At 55.8% G+C, this 23,020-nt stretch overlaps 1 long non-coding RNA gene across 2 annotated transcripts in view; it reads left to right on the top strand.

Moving 5' to 3' along the window:
• The window catches only part of LOC143175071 (uncharacterized), a 172,064-nt gene that overhangs the window by 50,936 nt on the left and 98,108 nt on the right, over positions 1-23,020 (top strand). For both annotated transcript variants that reach the window (XR_012999690.1, XR_012999691.1), the window contains exon 3: positions 11,998-12,041. This is a non-coding gene — a long non-coding RNA (uncharacterized LOC143175071). The remainder of the gene's footprint in view (positions 1-11,997; positions 12,042-23,020) is intronic.

Genomic DNA, 23,020 nt, shown 5'->3' on the forward strand with positions numbered 1-23,020 from the left:
TTCCATCCCGCTCGCTCGCCGACTTGAGATTTATTGCTCCCCGCTGGATTGCGGATTCCCAGATTCTCCGGTTTGCCCTTATAAATGACTCCTATTAATTGACCGTGATGCGGGGCGGGAAAACAGTGGAACGAAGGAAACGAAATGGGTATGAACGCGGGGTCGGACACCTTCTGTCCCGGCGAGCGAAAGGGGTAGCGCGTTTGTCGAGCTCTTATTTAGAACTCGCTGTCCGCTTTCGCTTCCATCCCACAATGGTTGTGTGTATTTTTACAATTTCAGTTTCCGTCACTCGAGATTTCGCGCGCGCGACGCATTCATTCCGGAAACTCAGCCTGTAAGCGACTTTTCAAAATGGTCGCGAACATCTTGAACTGTAATTAAATCATCCCACGGGAAAGCTATTAAACAGTAGCACACTTTTCGCGAATCGAGTTAGAGTAACATTAACAAAGTTTGATTAAACGCGGACGATATTTTCGCCCCTCGTTCCTCGTCACGCTTGCTGCTACATTCACAGAGCATGCCCGACGCGTCGGCGGCGACTTCGACGGGCGGTGGGTGTCCGTTTTCTCGTCGCGACCGTTCCCGTCCCGTTTTAAAGTGCCAATCAAGGGAATGAAAACGAGGAGGCGGAAAGGAAGCTCGCGTTCGACGTCCAGGAAACTCTCGTGCGTCGGCCACGTGTCCTGGCTGCGTGAAGAATGAGACCAGACACACCCACCGTGCACGCGAGCGCGCGCGTGGACCCCCGTGATCGTGCGCGCGGAACCCCATCAACGCGATCCGGCATTAAAAGCGCGCTAATGCACTTAATAGCGAGTTGCCGTGCGTGCACGAGCCGCCGCGCCGCGTGAGAACACGCGTGGGCGGGGTAGTTGTCAAAACACACGTGGAAATTGCACGCCGGGAGATTCCGCTCGGTGGACCGTCCCGAGGATCCTCTCTGTAATGGCCGGCCCTTTAGCGTCTAGGATCATTCTTCCGCTCGAAGTCGCTCGGTTGCGTGTTCAACGTGCGCGTTCCCCGCGCTTCCTAACTTTTCGTTAGCGAAACGAGCCTCGAACGTCGGCCGCGCTCGCGAGATACTCCACCGATGGAATAACTCAACATTTTCCTCTTTCCAACTTTCGCGCTTCGACATTCAACGTCATTCCACGCTTCTTTAGAGTTCATTCTGCTTCTCCATTAAAATCTATATCCTCCTGGCGCAACACTGATAGGTCGTTCGTCACTGGAACCCTCGGTCGATGTGGCTGAAATTTCGCGCGGTGTCAGAAAGGTTAACGCGAGTCGGCAGCGTCGGCGGGGACAGGAGGAAACGCGGCCGGACAAATAGAAATTTATAGCGTGTCTAGTGTCCCAGCGGAAGGATGATCGTCGTCGGCGAGGCGCACTGCGCCTCGACTCGTGAAATTTATGTAAAATCATGCGCGGCCGTTGCTCGTGGCCGCGGCATATGCGGCCGCTGCCGGCCACCGCCTGTAACCGGCGCGTAATAATGTAAGATTGAAGGTCGCGGGTAACAGGCCATCTAGCATCCTCATAACATGTAAAACACCGGGATTACGGGATAATAACTGGCCGAGGCGGGGCTGTGTTTGCGTTTGTAAAGTTTACCGGTCTCTCTCCCGCGTCTGTGTGCGGATCCCCGGATCGGCCGCGCGTATGTAGGTGGCCGAGATAGCCGGGCGATAATGAAACGCCGCGGCGGGTCGCGGGGCGCTGGGTCGACCGCGTAATTCCGCCGAAGTCCGCCGCCGGGACTGGACACCGGGCATTCTCCGCCGCGGCGCACCCCCCATGGATTTAATATCGCTTTATTAACCCACTTTGGCCCGCGGCGCTGGCTCTCTCGCCGTGATCCTCCGGATCGTAACCGGCTTCGACCGGAAAAACTCTCCGCCGATGATATTCCGAGTCCTCCCATTGTCGCCGAGCCTAATTTCAAAGCAGAGTTGCATCTTAATTTCGCGTTATCTATGATATTCTTTTGTAGCTTCCCTTCCGGTTCATTAGATATCGGATTATTGGAGTCCGCTAGTGTTGATCTCTCGTCGAGCAACCGTGGATTCTCGAGCAGCATTGAACCCAATATCTTAACCCGTTTCACCGTGCAGACTCGGCAGGATTGTCACTTTGATGTCTGCTCCGTCAGCGGTCACGGAATCCCGGAAACTCGTTAATTCCCGATACATCCGTGGCCGCGGCTGATATTAATTCTTGCGTCTCCGTCGAGTATCCGAGACGTCTTGAGCGCGCGGGGTTCGTTGCCCCCTCGCGCTCCTCTTTGTGGCGGTGACGCGCTTTTGTACCGGACACCCCGTGGACGAGAGGACGCCCCGGTGAAGATGTCGCAAATTGGATCGTGTATATAGCCGGCCGCGGCGCAATATATTGCCGGGAGATCCGGCAATCCCACGAAACAAGGCTCTTGAATCACCGCACGCCTGACTTACGCGGGAGCCGGCTTAACGGACCAAACGAGAGAGACGGCGCACGGGGACGGGAGAGGAACGGAGAGAGGAGGACTCGGGTTCGTTTGCACAAACGAAGCTACCAGATGTCGATCTGAATATTTCAGGCAGCCCGCTGCTTCTCGACAAATATCGTCCCGCAGATTTTTTTCTCCCGTTCCTCAACCGACGGAGAAGACACACCGACGACGCTCAACTCGTTCGGCCGGCCAAGACCGCGTCCAACCCCTTTCCGAACTCTCCTCTCTTCGTCCGTCCTTCGATCGCGAATTTTCCCAGCTCCCCGCCGGCGGACTTTCGATTTTCCCCGGTCGCTCTTTCCGCTTATTCGACGGTTCTCCGCGAGACATTCCGGGCAACGTCCAAATGATTCCGGATCAGCCAGCGAGGCTGGCGCGTACGAGAGCAGGAAAAAAAATGTAAATCTGGCGCAACCCCGGGAAAAGGCACCCTTTTAATCCACGCAGAGAGAGAGGCTCTCCCCAGCCGATAGGCGGGGGATTATCACGGGGTATCATATGGAGCCTCTCGAAAGAGAACGAGAAAAAGCGTAGGAACGACGGGACGGGGAGCGAGCGAGAGGGCGGAGGGGCGGGCGAGACGAGGAGAACCCCATGGTTACCGGCGGCCAGAAGTGGGGCTCCCGTGGCGAGAAGCACCGTCAAATCCACCGCAAATGCTCTCGAGTACTTCTTCTTGGTCGGACGTGAGCGCAAGGGCGACCACGAGAGAGAGCACGTGGTACTTGAACCAGTTGGGGACCACCGAGTGGCTGGCCGAATGTTGCTTGGTTGCGCGCACGATCGGCCAGAGTAACGAGGAGAATAAAAAAAAAAAGGAGAGAGGGCGAGCCGAGTGCCGGCCAAGAGCGAGAAATATATTTGCGTTCCGTCCGGATTTTCTATTTCCCTTTTCCCGTTTCTTCCCTTTTTTTCGGCGGCTTTTTTACTCCTCTCGCGGCACTCGTGCCACTCGCCGCGCACGAACTCCGGTCGCACGACATTTCACGCGCGGATACCGCGCGAGCTTTCGCCTTTAATCGCTCGAAAAAGTCTCGCCCCGGATCACCTGGGCCATCTGGAACACGGCGTCGGGCACAGGGAGGAACTTCCGTGTAAAGACTCGTTAAACATGTTCGGGATTAATTTACGAGCTGCGTGGGAAGCGGCGGGGCGCGCGGACCATCGAATCGGAATCGTAAGGAACGATGGGATGTAGCTTCATTTTACTCGTGGCTTCCTTGGTTCGACTCGTGCCTCAGTCGATGTGCTTCGAAATATATAATTTTTGCCTTTAGAAACCAAAGCTCTTTAATCTATCGAGAATAACCAAAGGACTTCAAACCCCGACAGAGATCTCCGTGCTTCTGCTTCGTGCAACCAATACTTAGCCAACATACTTCACCCGTCAAAGCTTCGAAAAACATAAAACCAAACATCTCCCTCTATCACTGCTACAAGCAACATCCTAAAGATTCCTTTCGCGAACGAGTCCAGTGGTACACCCTTCAAAACCATTCCGCCGATCGTCTCCAGCCCCGAAAGATACCGATACCGTAAAGTCGCTGACCGAGAATTCCTCGTGCTCGCGCGATCCCGCGCCGCTCCAAGAGCGCGGCGGGCAGGCTCGCGCGTACCGTGCACGAATAAACAATAAACACGGCCGTGCGCGGAGACGTATATACACGCATCGGCGCGTATCGTTTCAACGGAGTCCGCGAGGCTCGGCGGAGGCGAGTCGGGGGGTTGGAGCCGGTTTGTAACAAAATCAATAGAGGGGTGGCGCGCGAGAGGACACGCGGCTGTGGCGGAGGAGGGAGAGAGGAACGGAGCGAGAGCGAGCGAGAGGCTCGCGGGGGTGGTTTTCGCGGCGCAGGCGCACAAGCTGCCCACCGGGGACGGAGGGCGAGGGGACGGAAGACAAAACCACCCCGCCGGCTACTCCCACCCTCTGGATGAGGCGACGGACTGCGATGGAGTGCCTCCTCCTCCGACCTCCACCTCCTCCCCTTTTCTCCTCCTCTGCCTACGGGCTACTCCACCCCCTGTGTGCCTGAAACTCTGGGGTTATTCGCTCCCTCATAGTGATAGGTGCTGCCGCCCGACGTCCAGACGGCCGTCCCGTCAACTAGTCCCGCACCGGAACTCGTATCCCGGGCATTTTATTTCCACGAGGACACGAGGACCGTCCCCCCGTGCGTCGCGGGGTAATTCGATTCTTCTTCGAATGATCGCGGAGATCCGTGGACTTTTTACACGGTGGACCCTCCTCGGGGATCCCGGCGAAGCTGACTCGAGACTGTAGGAAGTTTTAATGCGCCTCGAGTAGTTTAGGGGGTGAACAATTAGGTCTTACGGTTTAATGCCTCCTGGCATTTGGGGTTGAAGGAAGGGTGGATGTGAAATATGACTCGAGAGGCTGATCCTAGTGTAGTTCCTTGAACTCGTATGGTTTTAATGGTTCCGTTGTTTCTTTCTCGCGGAGCGTGGCACACTTGGAAGTTTGCGTCTTGCTGTTTGAATCTCTGATTCTGCGATCTCGCCGTAAGAGTCTTACGGTTGCTTGCAACGCTTTCGTAGCTGTGTAGTCTAGGTTTATTATTTTATACGAGCGAGAGGCACGGGACAGTTGGATTGTTTGTTGAGAATACCATTACGACTAATAAAGTGCCATTCTTCCGCCACTCGGTCCATCTCTCACCCTCCGAGGGTCGGTCAGATTCGCCGGCGCATATTGTCACGCGCTCATGAGCGCGCTGCCCTCGCACGCGTTGTTCCTCGCGCGGGGGACGCCGAAAACATATTTGCCGTCGGCCCCGGGGACAAACGCCTTGATTCGTGGCGAAAATCGGCCGTGGTCGAAATCAAGGGTCGCGATAAAAGCATTAGTCCTGTGGCTAAGTGTTTTCCCAACTTGTCTCGACTGTCTTCCCGGTCCTCTCCCTCGTTCTCACGGTTTTCTTCCCAGTCGCGTCGTTACATAAACGTCACGTCTCTCTGGTATCGACAGCTCGCCCCGGACGACTCCCCTTTCTTCCTGGTGGAGGTCCTCGCTCGGACGTTCCTCGTTTTCGTCGGCGTCCGCGGAAAATTCCAGAGACGGACGGTCCTCCGGCACGAGGTGACCGGCTGGCCATCAAAGTAGAACGAAATAAGGTCGTCGGCATTAAAGGGACAGCCTGGTAAATGCTTTTAAAGGTCACACTCTCCGAGGGTCCGCGGCGAAAGGTCATACGATGTCCCTTTAATTAACTTCGTCGACGTTATTCTCGCGCGGGCGTTGCAGGTTTCCGCTCGCAATTATTCCTCTCGCGTTACCATTCGAAAATTCGTCACCTATGCTGCCTTCGCTCCGATCAAAGTGAAGTGATTAGTACCGCTAACGAGTGGGAGATCGCTTCTGGTTAATATGGATTATTTGGAACGCGTAACCGCTGAACGCGGTGCCCTTTACATACATTTCCGGCCACTAATTGCTGTGACGCCGGTGCGCCAACGCGAGAAAGATGTAATAATCGTGTTCGATTCAGGTGAACGCAGAGGCGGAAGCGATAACGCGGGACACCCGCGAATAGAAATAGATAAAAGTAAGTGAAAGAGAAAAACGGGCGGAGATAAAAGTCGGGTGGGACGGAGAAAGGCCGGGGAGACAGAGACAGAGACCACCTCGTCTGACAAAGGACGACAGAATCTCTTTGTTCTCGCGGCTCAACGGCTTCGCTCCGTGGCCGCGATGTTTTGTCAAGGTCACTCTCATTCACCCCCTTTGCCTGCTGCCCGCCTTCGTCCACGGTTTTCAACCCCGTGCTCGCGACACGATCCTCCAACCTCCCTTCCGATTGCTTCAAACTTGAGATAGATCATTCCGAATCCTCTTATCCTCGAAAATATTCCTGAATCTCAACACGTTCACCAGACAGATAACTCGTCGTTTCTATTTCTCCAGGACAAATTAGGAATCGTTTACAGCTTGTTAGATCACAATTGAATCCTTCGTATAAGAGTTCTTAATCTCTGCTCAATCTCCTTCGCATAACAGGAGAGCTAAGAAATTAGGGTACCGTTTCTATAAAGATCGTATTAAGTATCAACCACCTATCAATTCGACAGGGTTGCAACTCCATTGTAAGCGGAGGTTCCGGTGTTTTCGTCACTCGAGAGTCTTTGTCAACGTTTGACACCATACTCGAGGAAGTCTCGAGTAACATGGAAAAAGGATGGACTCGACTTCTCGGTGACAAAAGTGCGACCGAGTCCATCGTACTTACCCCTGTGGTGGTGAGCTCGTTTTTGGGATTGTCGTTTCTGAATGGTGACTTTAGCCCCGCGTATGAATGGCATTTTCAGATATATACCGGGAACTCCCGTGCCCTCTGCTCTCTCCCTCTCTCCACCCCTCTCTCTCTCTCCCTCTCTCTCTCTCTCGCTCTTTCACGGTTTGGCTTCTATCCGCGCGGTGGACCAACGGTCCATTGTCGGCTCGGACTCAATGGATGATGCTGAAGCAGCGGCGGCGAGAAGGAGAGGGGGGAGAAGGATTGTCGTTGTAGAACTGTCTCCTCACCCCCGGCGGCCAACTCAAAAGGAAATGAGGTGCCCCGGACAGGACCTATCCCAACGAAAAAGAAGCCACTGGGCTGCGCGACGGAAAGAAAACCACCCTCTTCCCCAGCGTCAACGGCAATGACGGACATTTCCTCGGGATCGGTCTTCCCTGACGTGCTACGGCCACCTCTTTTGCGTTCCTCGGAATTCTTCGTACTCTCGCGATCCGTTTCCACCGGTACCGAATCGATATAGAGTTTCTTACAAATTTTTCTCACATTTTTCACCGGGCGACACCGAGCGAAAATATCGGAGACGAATTTACGCGCGCGTACGATGCATTCGATCTCGCGACCGATTATCTCTCGGCGAGAGGGAGGCTGCAGGATCCACGGGATCGATAAATTAAACGCGTCTTGATCCTCCCTTTATTTCGATGGTCGCGTGGCGCTGACAATGGCGGAGGGGAGGTGCGGCGAGGACGAATAAAGCCGAGATCCGACTTCGAGACGAAACCTTGGTCCTCCAGCTGCTAGGAAACACGCGCAGGACCTTCGGGATATCTTCCTGCGACTACACCGCAACAGAAGAAGGTCTTTTCTATGGGTGGCACCTCGGCCCATTCAATTTTCACGCCACCTACGATTTAAGTGACTCCAGGTGCGACTTACGCTTCGTCGTTCTTACAGCGGCCGACGCAGCGCCAACCTCACCGGAGTAAAAATAACACTCGGCTTATTTTCCCGGAGATATCGGGCTCTTGTACATTTGTTTGCGCCCATGTCGCGGCGAATGCTACCGAGCGATGTTACATAGTTTGGGTTTCCTACTGGTTAAATATTTTTGGGATCTTCGCGAATACGGGAGATTATTCTCAGTTTTTTTAGACTCTCGCCCATTTCCTCAGATCGCCGTTCTTCGGAGGATAGATAAATATTCCCGGGAACCTCGGACATAATTTTTTCTAATGACACCGTCGCCGACAGCCGAGAAAGTATAAACCGCGGGGGTGGAAAGCGATGAAAATCTTTCACACCTTCCAGACCCCCCGTCGCAGGGGTGAATGAAACAGCCGGCAACAAAATACTCGCGTAAACGTTCAGCGGACAGGATCTCGGGCCCGAGACGCAACGTCTTCGAGGAATTTTCCAACGGTCCGAACCGCACCCCCGGGATGACCATCGAAACCTCATCGGTTCCGGTCAATTTCGGAAATCCAAGGAAGAGCCGTGTAATTGAAAAGCGTCGCGCGAAGAGGGACGTCTCGCCCTGAGCGCGGTCGCTGTTTGTCGGGGAAACTTTATTGGAGACCTTCCGGGACTTCTGGGTACCAGGAGAGAACGGTAGGCCGTCGTTACGTAGAAATTAGGTTTACGGAAGCACCGATGCATCATTCTTCTATCGAACCTCTGCTCGGCAACCCGGTGTTTTCGTTTAATCCGGACGTTTATCGATTGGGAAAACGTGCCGCGGAGTTCGTTGGAAATTCACCCTCTGTTTCTGGGACGAGCGACTTAAATCGAGTTACGCGAGGAAGAATTACGATAAATCCCGTTGAAAATAATGGGAAGCAGGGTGGCGGGGTCATGTCGGATTTACCGAGCGAAAAAATCAGCTTTCCTTCTTCCCTATCGAGAAGATAACGAGGCGTGGACCTAAAGTGACATCTGAGGTGAGGTCGTGACACGTTACGAGGGTAGCTGTGCCAGACATCCATCACTTCTTTGTGCACTCGCAGAGTGACACCTGGTTCTTAGCCCACCCCCCTCGCCCCTGCGACACCGTGCGTCCCACGGCTCCTTTTGAAAGTTCGCTCGGCGTCCACCGTGGCCGGAACCACCCCCGTGCAACAGCCTCGAGCTACGAAGCGTAGCGGTTCGAAAATAAATAAGAGTGCACGGACACTTTGGTGATCGGTAAGCCGCCGCAAAGCCGGGATTATTTTTATTGATGACTTTCGAGCCTCGCGCCGGAAAAAATCGGGAAAATACGGATTTGCGGAATCGCGCGGCGCCTTGGACTTCGACGGATCGATCTTTACAGCCGATCGTCGATGTTACTCGTTCAGACAGTATGTTCCCCAATGTTCCGGAGTGAATTCACAAATTTCTCCTCGGGAAATTTGTGGCTGCGGGGATGAATCGATTCACGACTCACCGTGGCCACAGTGACAAATTCGAATGCATCGCGTTGTCGTCGGAGTAATCGATTCCGGACGTTACGCGGCGGAAATTTCTCTACGTCATCTTTTCGGGCGCGGAGACGCCCGCATCGGGGAATATTCCTTCGGGATTGTTGCGGCGGATCTGGAGGTGTGTTTCGGGTACAATTTGATTCGACGTTGAATAATATTCAAACTTTATTCGTAGCAATTTATACACCGCTGCTTAATATTAGTACCCTCCAAGGTGTCCGAAAGGATGCAGAAATAGAACGGGCGGGCTCGAACAGTCAAACCCTCTTCCTATCAAACTCCGCAGTCCCGAGGGACGCATTAACCGTCCGAGAAATCGTTTCCAAAAAAAAGCGTCGCCGACGAACGGGAATCTTCACCCACCCGTCGAGAGTTTCCTCATTGATCGCGACGGCGAAAATCCAGGTGTCCCGGTCCTCGGGAGACCTTCATATTTTAACTCGTCAATGGCCAGGCAGGAGCCAGGTGCAGGTGTCCCACCTCTTCCTCTGCGAGTCCTGGTGCCCGAGCAATAAAGCTGCAGCGAAGAATGTAGGAGGGACGGTGCGCGGGCGGAACGAATTTTCCGAGGTGGACCGGTCGCCGGGTCCTGGAACACTGCCGATTGCCGATCTATTAGGAGTAGCCACCGTGAAAGGGTTGACACGCGACCGGGATTGATGACGTCCCGATGAAAACGAATTTTCCTCCGTGCGCGATTCATCGTCCCCTCGGAAACACGGAACTAGAACAGATTAGAATTTCTTTCGGCCGACTCTCCGGTGGACGACTTTCGGTGTCGATCGATCGCCGATCGGATTCCTGGAGAACAAACGTCACCGCGTAGGACTACGCAGGGTACCCCGTCAGCCGCTGACAGAAGGAGGCGGCGGTTCTCATTAATAACCGGTGACTCGGCGTTTATATAAATAAATTGTACGGCGGTCGCAGCCACTCACCTGCGATTTGGTCGATCGCTCACTATCCTGACGTGAAAGAAGCTTCGCCGCGTCCGCCCCTCCTCAGAAATACACCGATCCATCCAGTGGCCTGTTCGCGTTCAGCCTTCATCCACTTCGTCTCCGTTCCTCCCTCCCCCTCCGCGCCGATCCTCCGGTGTATATCCTCCTCCTCGTCCCTCCGGCCGCCGCGAACGGGTCCCTCCGTCTTCGTTGCTCGCGTCTCTCAATCGGAATTCCAAAAGGCACTAGAGCAAAGCAGTGCGCGCGCCAGTGCCGGGTCTATGAATGCCCCGGCCCCCGATGCTCGGTCATTTATTTCGGCGGCGGTGTACTACCCCCCTCAAATGGCCGAATGAATGCGGCAACCAGCCCCCCGCCCTCCCGCCGTGCTCGCCGCGGCTCGGTCTCTCTTGTCTCGACGCGGAGTTAGGATCGTTTTGAAAATCGAGGTCGAGGGCCAGCCCGACCAGCAACCTCTCTCACTCCTCCGCTACTCCTCAGACCCTCTGCCCTCTTGCTCGAAGCTCCTTCTGGCTCCTTCTTGCTCTGTCGACTACCGAGCTGCACGGCGAATCCCTCTCGAGGTATCGGGCTTCGTGAAAAGGGCCGGGTCTCGTCGACGACGACAACAACGTCGATCTGGTTTTCCTTTTTTTTTTCCCTTCCTTTTCGCCTACTTTTTTCCCGCGCCCCCTTCCCTCCTGCCCCCTCGCGGTCGCTTCTCCCGTCGGGTGTCTTCCACGAGTTTCGAGAATTTCCAGACTCGAAATTTTCGCGAGACTCTGTCGCGACAGGGGACTTTGCAATCGATTCCCGCTCCGGGGGTTGGGGAAAGTTCGAGGGTCTTCGCACTTCGGCCGCGGGATGGAACGTTAAAACTGTCGTCTCCGATAAAAGTTGGCGAACTTTCCGGCGAATACTTTTATCGGGGAACTCCTGTTCGTATCAAACACAATTATTTGTCCATTTCAGACGGAGGGTGGGGGGGACGGCCGGGTGTTAATGTGTCGATCGGTGGGAACGGATCGTTCCGCGGGCTTAATGGATTCGTTTAATTTTAGGCATGCACGATATACGATTTCTATTAAGGACGGATCGCTCGCCGGATGATTATCCGTATTTCTTGCGGCGCGGACCGCGATTTACGCCGGCTTTCCATCACTTTTCACCGGAGGTGCTCGCGTCTATATAAGTCCCCATTGAATTCGTTTCACTCGAGCGACTCGTGCATTGCGGATAGTCGGCGGGGCGGGTCGATCGCGCCGTAAAATATTTAACGAGGCAGTTTCGCGAAGCGTCTTTGTAAACGTTATGAATATCGCAATAAAATATATATACGTGTATACGTATTCGCGCACACAGTCCGCGCCGCTCGCATACGAATGCCCGGGGTCTTCTTCGCGGAACTCTTTCCTTCCTTCGCCAGTTAACTCGCTCACCGACTTCCACCCCCTTCGCGGGACTGTTTCTTTTTCCCTTTCCATGGTCTTCGAACTCTCGTCGCCAGTTCTGGGTGTCCAAGAACCTCGTAAAAACACTCCGCCGGCCGGTAATGCGAATAGTTTCTCGAAGCACCGGGCATAACGTTTAATTTTAGCTTGCCCCGTCTTCCCGAGCTCCGTTTTTCCACCCCTCCGCTGTAGCAAGGGTTGACCGCGACGCGGATCGCCGCTTTTTTTATGGAACTTCGGCCTTCGCTGAAAGAACCTTACAATCTTCCTCTGCGAACATTGTGCGGTATTCATAAAGAATGACGAAACTACGGTAAAAACATCGTTGGAAATCATTCCCGTCCGTAGACGCTACTCGGATCCTGACGAACGTTTCCTTTATTGTTTCAGATGAATCGGGCGCGCCATCATCGAGGATCCCCGTCGGCGTCGCGGTGAGTGACACACCTGCACGCTCGCGAGCGTCTCTTTAGAAACGTTATCGAACCGATTCCTCGACGCCCGCGGAAGTATCCGGGACTCGGTTCCGCGCGGGCGAGCCGCTCCTGACGCGTCCGTTAATCCCCGATTCTTGGACCGCGTTCGTTTAAACCCCGCTCGGATAAAGCTCGCAGGATCGCTCGGAAATTCGCGCGGAGTTCCGTGGACGGTCGGCGGCTGCGATCGCGGAGGTCGGCGGGGGATGGCTGGCGGATTGAAAAGGGGTGCGGCAGAGGTGCTCTGCAGAGGCGTGCACCCGGTAAGATTTAATGTGATCTGCCGCGTGTCCTCTCCCTCTCTCTTTCATTCGGTCGTTCTCTTTTCTTTTCATTCGCCGCCCCCCAATCAGCCTTTTTCCTCGCGCATCCACCGGCGCGGCCGTCCTCCAGGCATTTTCAACCCCCGAAAACCCTCGACTGCCTCTGCGAAAGAGGGACAGCAGCCTCGGGAGGAGGAAGGAAACGGGGGGTTGGCGGGGGGAGGGGCGGGGTGGCGAGGCGGAGCGAGAAAGAAAGGGAAACGGAGAGAATAAGAGAGGGACAGGATGATCCTGAGGGTGGAAGAGCATCCCTCTCGGCGGCGTCACCTCGAGGGCCCAATTAGCGCCAGCACGAGTGTCATTCCGCCGCGGTTTCCGCATACTGGCTGCCGTTGACTGGCGTTTTCTGCGGTTTCGTTTCTCCCACGTAGAGGCCGTTATGCGGAGCGCCGTGCGTGAGCCAGATCTTCACCGCCGCCCACCCACGCCACCGCCCGCCGACTGGTTTTCGTTCGTGGCTCCTTTCCTACGGCTGACTGACTGACTGTGGCTGACTGGTCCTCCCGGACCGGCTTCTCGCTCGCCCTCCTTCCATCGCGGGGGTTTTCTTCCTTTTTCCGAGCCTCGCCAACCCCCTCCCCCCCTCCGGAGCGGCCCTGCCAGGAGCGGATCGGTCTCCTTCTCGCGGCGAACGAGGGAGACAGAGCGCATTATCCAATTTTCTAGCAGATATTTCACGATATAATAATTGGGCATTCAACGCGAGCCCTCCCTCTTTCCGGCGTCCTCCCGTCCGTCCCGTTCTCGCTGCGCTCGCCTTTCACCCAGAGGAGGATCGTTGAATTATATTCCCGGGGCAATGGGCGAGAGGGGCTGCGCGCAAACGGGCAACGAACGAGGGCCAACCCGGCACGGGGCACCAATGGAAACATTTTCCATCCGTAGAATGCGTCGGATACCGTAAGGATCGTCTCTCTTTCACCCTCTTCTCGCCCCCACGGCCGCGTTCGCCCCGTCTCCTCGGTTCTCCGTCTTGTTCTTTCCTCCGTCTACGTCGCCCCGTCCTTTTCGTTATTCTTCGAACGAAGTCTCTCGGTTCCTCCGATGTCTCTTCCGCCCTCTTGCCGCGCGACCCCTCGCCCAACCCTCCTCCAGCCCGGTTATTTCCATAACGACACTTTAAGCAACGTTAATTATTGTCGGCGTAATGAGCTCGAGGAAGTCTTCCAAGATGCAGACTCGCTCAGCGTCGACCCCCCTCCGACGTTCGTCTTCTTCTTCTTTTCCGCCCCCGGCGTCCCTGCTCCGCTTGTTCGCGGAGTGTCAAAGACTCTCTCTCCCACCCTCTCTCTCTCTCTCTCTCTCTCTCTCTCTCTCTCGCACTCTCTCTTTGCCTCTCGCACCCCCCGGCCGCGATCCCACGGGATATCTCGCGGATCTGCATCACCGCGTCTTTCCACGGAGCTGATCTCGTTAAGGGACCTCCTTCGTTCTAACGCCGACGCCCGGTTGCGCCTTGTTAGCGCGTCTCGGCGAGTTTAGCTCCGCGACCCGTCCCTCCTACCGTCTTCCCGCCGACGACGACGACGATACGTCGACGGAAACGAGCCTCGGGAAGCCGGCTCGAGGATCGCGCGTTTAATGACGCGTGCCCCTCGCAAAGGAAACGAAATTAGTTGACTAGGAACCGAAAGACGCGCAGCGACTCGGAAATCGGAAAGGGTTCAACTTGCTCTACTTTCCGCGGACTCCTTGTCTTGCAATCGTCTCGCGAAAACATTCTCTTTAAAATATCACTTTTAATCACGAAACAAGAGAGAAAGAATTCTACGTTGAACTCCGTTTTGAAAGTTCACCGACAGTTCCACTCGATGTTACAAGGGGTTAATACAGGGTGGACGGAGTATATCCGCGACAAGGATCCAGCTCTATTTTCCGTGTGTTTTTTTTTGTTCCCGTGAAAGCGTCTCGCAGCGCACACGAACCTGCGCTGAAACCGTAGGAATTAAGAGGGCCCGGGAGTCATCCCTTAAGTCCCGTTCGGAATGATTTCTCTCGGTGACGCTGTTGTTGCCGGGGGCGACAATAAAGCCAGGCTTTGGCCCGGTTCAGCTGTCAATCAGCCGACTGTCGACTCGCATTTTATTGACCGCGGCTTCGCACGGGGTTCGTTATAATAGCTGTTTCGGGAATCTCGGGAAGAGGGTGAGAGATCGGGGTACGGGAAATCCTCGTGGAATTTCGTGCCGCGACCGTTTCCATCCCGGCGAATTAATACCGATACCGAAAGCCTGGCTTTATTCCGGCCGCGTCCTCAACGGCGAACGGTATTAAACGGGTAGACGCGAAATCCTGTAATTCGGATGCTCTCCTATAAGGACGCTTTTCCGGGGGTTGAACGTAGTTCAGACCAGTAGCGTCTAGCTGTTTGACTTTTCCTAGTCGCATCGATAGGAAAGACAATTATCTTGAGCCAAAAAAGCGTTCGATAAGTTTCACGCACTCTGCTTCCGCCTGATCTACATCTAAACTCGTATAATCTTGCGGGCCAGCAACATTACTTATCGCGGTCCGCGATAACTAATCGCGAGAGGGCCGCGAAGGAGGGAGAAAGAGGAGCTGAAGTGGTCGAAAAGTGGGAATCCACAATGACGTCGTTAGGCCCGGCACGAACGGCGACAACTCTTTCCCGTTACTTGGTGTACCGAGTGTCATTCAATTGCGCATCCCAATTAAATAACAGGCAAAAGGGCGACGTAGCGTCGCGTACCGTCCCGACGCCCCCTAATTGCGAGCCCGGAGGAGTAGGAGGAAGCCGTGAGCGAGCGGCAAGCGGCTGCGACGGGGGTGGCTGGTTCGAGGGCTGGTAGAACGGGAGATAAACACTCGCCATGGGGACGAGACGTTCCGAATGGCGGGTCTCGCGGCGAGGGTCGGCGAACGATCCGTTTCCTTTAATTTCTGCGTCTTTCTTTCCACGATCTTTTAGCGTGCGGCGAGCCGCGAGGGCTCGTACTTTCGCGAAAAAAATGAAAATTAACCATCGGGGGCCCGCGCGATATTTCGTATCCGCGGCGGCCTGAAAAATTCGACTCGCCTCGCTGCCGGAGAAAAGAGGTCGCGGCTAATAGGAGGCGAGCGCGGGGTGTTGCTTTCGAATTTCGGAAAAAAAAGAGCGAGGGCAGCGGGGGTGACGGGCGGGGGGTGGGGGTGAAAAAAAGCGAAGACTCGCGGCACGGATGCGCCGCTCGGCTCTGTGTGTTCTCTCTCGCGTTGCGACGCTCGCCCGGCTCGTCGGTTTCTCTCTTGTACAGCATTAAAGAGTAACGTAATTAGCACAGGCAAATGAACTAATTACCAGAATACGAATGACGAGGCAGCCTGACAAAAGAGCCGCCGCGGCCGTCTCGCTTCGTCCCGCGAGCCCGGCCGTTCGCCCCGTCTTTCTCGGGCCGCGTTTTTCCCATCGCAGCGCGCAGTCCCGATGCAACCGGCTCCGAGCCGACGACGATGACTGCGCCGAGAGGCGACGTCGCCGACGTCGTTCCGACCCGCGGCACAAACGGCCCTCCCAAGAATCGAAATGTTAATTAAAGGCTCCTCTCGCCCGGCTAAAGGAGTGAAAAAGGGACGCGCGACAGACGACAGGACGCGCGGAGCGCGGGGGCCGGCGAGCGATCTTCAGGGATGTGACGCGCTTCGGCAGCTACGCGTCGGGCAAAGGAGATCCTCCATTCACGACACACTGTGTCACCCCATTCTCCATTGATCGCGTCCTTTGAACGCGCTGCTTTGTCTTTGATAAGTTGTATCTTGACTGGAACGTCGCCCCTTCAGATCAGGGGCTCGTTCTCCTCGACGCTGCGCTAGGAACAAGTGGGAGCTCGACGGACGCCGCCGGTGTGTTTCCATTTTTCTCGAAACAGGGGAACCACGGAGAACCTAAGAGAGCGCTGAAAGTTTCTCTTGAAAAGTTCCAGCCCTAAACTGCGACATTAGTTTCCATAACGAGAGACACGGCTGAAAACAAAGCTCCTTTTACCGCGAAATTGCCCGGGAACGAGGGTTCAAAATGTCCGCCGCAGAATCGCGTAGTTAACTCGTTTTCGCAAGTTAACAAGTCGCGTGAATGAAAGTGAACAGTGCCGCGATCATTCAGCCAGCCGTATTTTCGGAAGACGCGGAACAGCGCGGAGAGGTGTAAAGGGATGGGGCTCTTTCATCGTCCCCATGGAAGACAGAAGGCTGCCCTTTAGATACGGCACTGGGAAGCCGTCGGGAACGCCGGGGGCCCCCGGGTCGTCGGGATAGCGGGCGGTGTATGGCGCAAAATGGAAACGCCGTAATTAGTATGCGCGTCCGCACGTTATGCACGCAACGGCACTCGCTTCGCGACCCACCCTCGCCTCGGTGGGCGTGCGGGAGGCACGGCGGGGCGGGCAGCGAGCGGGGAGGGCGCCGGGTGTGGTGTTGCAATTCGCACTTATGTCGAGCAAGTGCAGCAACACCGGTGACTTCATCGAGGCATGCATCTGGGCGTCCTTAATGCGTGCATCCGCGTCGCACACACGGAGGAACGTCGCCGGGGCGGCTAGGGGCCGGTGAAAGTGGGCGTCGGTGTGCGTGCCACCGACTGACACTGTCGTCTCTGCCCTCCTCCTTCGTCGCCGGCTTCGTCACCGACGTCGTCGTCGACATCGTCGTCGCCGTGGCACGCATCGTGAGCACGGCGATGCGTCGCGACGCGGAAGTGTCGCCCTTCGCACTCGCGCGCGAAAGAGCGCGCGCGGCAAGTCGGTCGACCGTCGGGGAGAAAAAGGTCCGCGCAGCCGGGGAACAAGAAGAGCGCCAGAGGAGCGAGGGAGAGAAACTCGACAGCGTGAAAATCGCGCGTCGCGAACAGGAGCCGAGGGAAGCCTCGAGTCGCGACCGGTTCTCTTCCCGGTGACTGCCAGCGGCGCATTCTAATTGAGAATTTAACGGGCTCTTGAAATATTTCAGCTTCAGACTCCGCCATGTTCGAAGAGATCATTGCTAGACGAGATTTTCACTCGTACGGCGGGGGAATAATACTCGGGAGAGAGAGTCATCTTTCATCGTTTTTCCCCCTACGATCTTGTTTCCCTTTTCCCGTAAATCCGGCAAAGCGATCGCGGCGAGAGGATTCCGCAGTGGCCGCGCCACTCTTTCAGCTCCGTCCACGGCCATTCGGCGAACGGTTTCGATCATTCGATCGAATAGCGATCGGGGGAGGTCGGATTGAAGCGGGGCCTGTCGGTTCGCCGGGTGCTCGACATCAAACGCGACCGAGAAGCGGAGCTTTGAGCCCGGCCACCGCCGCACGCCGGAGCGGAACGGAGAGAACGCTCTTTGACGTTCACCTTTGTCTCGCGCGACACGGCGCCCTTTCACCGTTAAACCCCGCGCGACACTCCGCGATGATTCCCGACAATCGGTCGGGGAAATTAGCTCGCGAGCTAATTATCGCGCGGGCGCGGGATCCTACCGCGAGCCGGTGCGCAGCGAGCCGCGCGAGCCCGACGGACAAGAAAGCGAAACGCGGCCGGAGGAGGAGGAGGAGCGCAGCGATCCTTTTCAGGTGTCGCGCGCGGCCGCGCTCCCGTTTCGCATCGCCGTGGAGCCGCGAGGTTCGCGAGCCGGATGCTTCAAGCGACACGCTCGACTCGCTGCTTAGGGCCAGTATATTCCCGCGCGACTTCCGCGCCCCGGCTTAATCCGCTCCGCTCGCGGATCAAACGCGACGCTCTCCTCCTTCCCCCTTTTTTTCCAAGCGCCGCGACCAACCGCGAGCCTCCGCGTCCCTTTTTCTCTTCTTCCCTTTTTCGCCTCGCCTTTCTCGCCTTTCGCCGGCGTGCCGCTTAATTCACCAGCCACCAGCCGGACGAGTGAAAAGCAGCGGCGGCGCTCGCCGTCCCTGTTCCTCGCGGAGCCGTTTCCACTCCTTCTTCGTTCCTCCCGCTCGCGCGCCTCTTTTTTTTTTTGTCGCCCGCTCGATGCGTAGGAGGCGCGTCAAAGCGACCTCGCGTAACGACGACACCTCGCGCGGCCTTTTCGCGAGCCAAAGAACACCGGCGAATCGCGGGCCGCGCTTTCCTCGGCAGACTCTGCCTCCGAGGTTGAATTTCTCGCGCGTTTCACTCCCTTTGGCCACGGTTCGATTATCTCTGTGATGATCGCGACTGAGGGTAGCTTAATCTTGCCCGTCGATAAGGGTGGTTTGGCCTTTGTGCCGTCGACCGGGTTTATTGAAGCTTTTGCGCTTCGAGTTTCGTGTGTGGCTTCTGTTTCGAGTGCGCGTAGGTGTTCGGGTAATTCGAATAGGCGACCCCGACGCGAATTCGCGTCGCGTTGCGTTCGTTCGGTTTGCAACGGAGGATCAGCAGCGTTCTCCGCGGCTGCCATATTTTTTCCATCGCGATGACGCGCGTTTTGCGTATCGATTCAAGCTCCGCGCCGCCGACGAGTGGCTTCCTCCTCTGCATCCGCATCGTTAGCCTAGTTTCCATCCGCTCCGGTAGCTCGAGAGCGCGCCGGGGAACAACACGAGGTCCGGTGTAAATTAAGGGCTATAATTCACGCGCGACTCTCCGCGCCTAATGAGAGAACGCCCCGTCATTCGGCGTCATCTGCCCGTCTTCGCAGCCGCCTCTGCTCGCCCGCCGCTCGCTGAAAATCGCCTCGTAACCGCTCACGATCCATCACGCCGCGTCCCGATGAGACTTCGACGCGTGGATTCTCGACGGTCGCTCGTGGGGGTTGGAATCACCCCTAAACTACACGTTATCCTTTCCGCTGTGTTTTCGTGAAATCGACACGGAAAACTGGTTTTTAAATCGATCGCGCAACACGGATCTCTAAACAATTAATTGCGACACAAGCTGAAAGCAATCCCGTTGGGAAATAATGTTGATCTGCAACAAGGAAATCAATGAAACGCCTGATGAAGGAGTTATTACAACAGTTAATAATCTCGAGCAGGGAAACGAGATAGCCCGCGAGCGAAATCAGCGATTGTTGGAACGCCGCGATTTAAAGCGCGGTAAAACGAGGTAATTGTTAGTCGGATCTACCGATTGAATGGAATAGAGCGGCTGAAAAGCCGGCATTAGCATTCGGGGCGGTTCAGGGGGTCGCGTAGACGTTTTTCTAAAGAGGGAAGAAATAGAGCGGCGGCCCGTTAGCCGGGCGACGACGGCGACGTCGACGACGACTACGTCGGGCTACGCAGCCAGCCAACGAAACACAACGACACCCTTGGCTCGCTGTTCATCATTGGCTGCACCTTTTCACCGGTGCAGCGCGTGCTGTCGCTGCATCGTCTCTTTGTTCGTCAGCCTGGAGCTTCCGGTTGTCGTTCGCCGGCGGATTCCGCTCGCGAAAAGAAGCCAGCCTCGGCCCCGTCGTTGTCCCAACCGTCTATCGCGAGATTAGAACGGACACGAGGTCACGATTCTCTAACCAACGAGAAGAATCGAGTGAAACTTAGACCCTCGCTTCTCAACTCTATTTGCGTACCTCTTAAATACAAATCCCGAGAAGTTCCAACTCCCGGTATCACGAGAATCCAAGAAAACGCGTCCCCTCAGTGCAGCATCGATCCGGATGATCCTCGCCTTCGATCTTTCCCGGGACTGTGACCGAAGATAACGAGCGCCCCGAAGATTCCTCATAATAAGAGGCAGGGGCTGTAGAACGGCGGGGTCGTGTTTCAATTACGAAAACGAACTCGGGGGCAGCGCGCGGCGGGTCTGCGGAGGGTCGCTCGCAGCGCGAAACTAGGAAACGGGAGAGAAGAAAGGCGGCGGCGCGCGGAGACGCGAAACGTGGAGAGCGGAGGAGGTCGAGGACGATGACTGCGTGAAAACGGCACACGAAGACAACACTCTTCGCGCGACACTCTCGGCCCTCTCGTTGTTAATCGTTGGTTGCACCCTTTCACGGCTGCGCTCCGCCGCACGCCAGTTTTCTCGCTCCTGCCCTTTTGTCCATTAGCCTCATCCCGTCGACGAACGGGTGCCTTTCCCGAGCCGTCGACGTCCCGGCGTTCCCGTTTTCCACGGACGCGCGCGCCTCGAACCGAGAGAAACCCGTCGCCCGTGCCTCGAAGACTCCGCATAACGTGGCCGGCCAGGTGTGAACGGCGAACGCCGTCGATCCTTCGCTCCTTCTCTCCCTTTCTTCCGCCGCGGGAGCGTCTTCCGCAACGGAGAGCCGTTCGCGGCTCGGCTTATTAACGGTCCTGCCCCCGGGGAGAACAATAAAACGCGCCCCGAAGACGGTTTTTTCCAGCGGGAAATCCTCCCGCGGAGAGCGATCGCGGCGGCGACCGCTCGAAGATGTTTTGTAGGCGCGGCTCAAATGAGCACGGCCACGGGTTTCGCATAACGAGGCCCGCCAGGTGTGAACAGCGAGCAGCCCATCTGCAAATGAACGACAGCCCGCGTCCTCGCGCTTCGCGACGCCTTTTTCACGCGTTTCCTGGAACCACCCGGTGGCTTATTAACCCTCTGTGGACGGGGATTGTTTCAAGTAGACAAAACCTTCAGAGGAAGCTAAATTGTGTACCGACCTCTGAAATACTAGAGAAAAGAGAACTACGCTCTGGTCTGTCGTTATTTAAAGAATTCAATTAGGGTAACGCCGAATATGGAACAGCTTCTAAAGAAGTGGAAAATTCGTTTGTTTCTCTTGTTAATTTCATGAATATTCATTTCTCGCGATGAGAATGAGTTTTGTTTACAGACTACCCAGCTGTTCTATATTAGATGTCGTTAGTTTGTACGTTGGAAACTTTGCATCGCGGATGCGAAAGCTCGATATCATCGGAACGATGACGTTGGCTACTAAATGGTTAAGAACACGATGAAAATCCCGCGGAACGATGCAGAAAACGTCCGATCGCGGGTTCGCGCTCGAGAAACCCTCGGTCCAACCCCCGAACAATGGAACCATCGTTCCGGACGTTCTTGCGTGCTCGTTGCAACGAGCCATCGGCTCCGCTTCCTATTAATCGTTTCGCCGATACGTCCGTCGGAGCGCAGCGCGGTTATCGTTGCCCTTTCTTCTCGATTTTAGAACTGTTTAACTCGCTACGTTTCGCGTTATCCATTTCCGATGGCAGCATAACTTCGGGAGGGAACTTTTCGAACGATCCCCAAGGAAATTTCCCTGCCCGCCGCCGTTCGCGCGGACCGCGGTCTACTTCCCTGCCTCGCGGACCAGTTAACAATAAGACGTAATTATTTGTTTCGCCGCGGCAGCCCGCTGAAACGAGATTATTTTTTAAAGTACCTCGTTAAGTATATTTGCCCGGCTCGCCCGGCCGCGGAACTGCGCGCAAAGCGAGCCAAGGAGTTAAACAAGCAACCCCCGACTTTGTATTTCCCGCCAGACGTCGGAACTTGCCTCCGCGATTTCCTCTTCCGCGGAGTTCCGATTCTGTTCCCCTTCTAGGCGCGTGTATTTCGAGCTCCTAAAATCCTCTAATTGCCGCCGGGGCGCGATTCAGGTTTGCCTCCGGCGGGAAACGATGGAAACTTTCCGCGCGTTCCCGGCGAACGGAATTAGAACGAAAAAGTTGCGAAGACGTCACATCGCGTTAGAAATCTCCCTGTCGTTCACGATGCGATCGTTTCATCGACGATTAATAACGAGCCCACCCCCGTTCTCCTGGAACGTCGCGCCACCCTCCGCCCCCGTCATCAGGAATTTCCCTCGGTCGTTCGTTCTTCCTTCGAACGCCGCTGGGAAATACAACAAATACGGCCGACGAGGACTCTGGAAAGTACCAGTGTTACCGGGGATTATCATTGTGCTCGAGAGTGGTGGCGATTAATTTAATTGCATGCACCTTTCCCTCCCACCGCCGGGGGCGCGGCGCCCGTTCCGCGCGTCCTCCGCCTCTCCGCCGCGGAAGAAGCAATTAAGCACTTCGCGTGCCGATTGGCCGTACAATTAGGGTGAATTATAATATCGTAATAATTGCGACAATTAACGTTATGTACGAACTGCCCCCGCGATGCGAGATTCCACCGTCGTTCTCTCCCACCCCTTTCTCCCTCTCTCTCTCTCGCGCAGTTTCCACGAGGTTCTCCGTTCCAACCCCCGCCTCCCCTTTACTTTTCTTTTCCTTTTTCTCGGCTTGTTCCTCTCTTCCTCTTTGCACCCTCGTTCCCGGTGGCGCGAGCGAACGGTTACGTTCCCAGTTTTTTCCTTCCGGATGAAGAAATCCTGAAGGACCGGATACGGTTTCCGCTCTCCGGATCGTGCAATCTGGAGCAGGTGCTTCTTCAGAAATGAACCGAGTCGAGACGGTTACCCCGGCCACCGAGGACTCGGTTCTCGGATATTCCCGTGGACACTCGGCGAAAATTCTACTCGATTTTCAGCCCACAATTAAATATACAAGCGTACGACAATACAGTAAATTCCACCGGCGATTCGTCGATACGACGAGCTCCCGTTTTATTCGCTCGAAAGGTAAGGCCCGCAGTCGCCGGGAAACTTTCGTGATTCGAAGGAGCGAGGGCCGGCAATCGCCTTCGCGGGAGCACGAAACAACCGGAAGGCGCGAAGCCTGGAACTACGGATAATTGAAATAATCGAACGGTTCGAGCGTCACTCGGGAACGTCAGCGGCCAGGGCCAAGCAATC

This window comes from Nomia melanderi, chromosome 1, assembly GCF_051020985.1.
Source record: "Nomia melanderi isolate GNS246 chromosome 1, iyNomMela1, whole genome shotgun sequence".
Lineage (NCBI taxonomy): Eukaryota > Metazoa > Arthropoda > Insecta > Hymenoptera > Halictidae > Nomia > Nomia melanderi.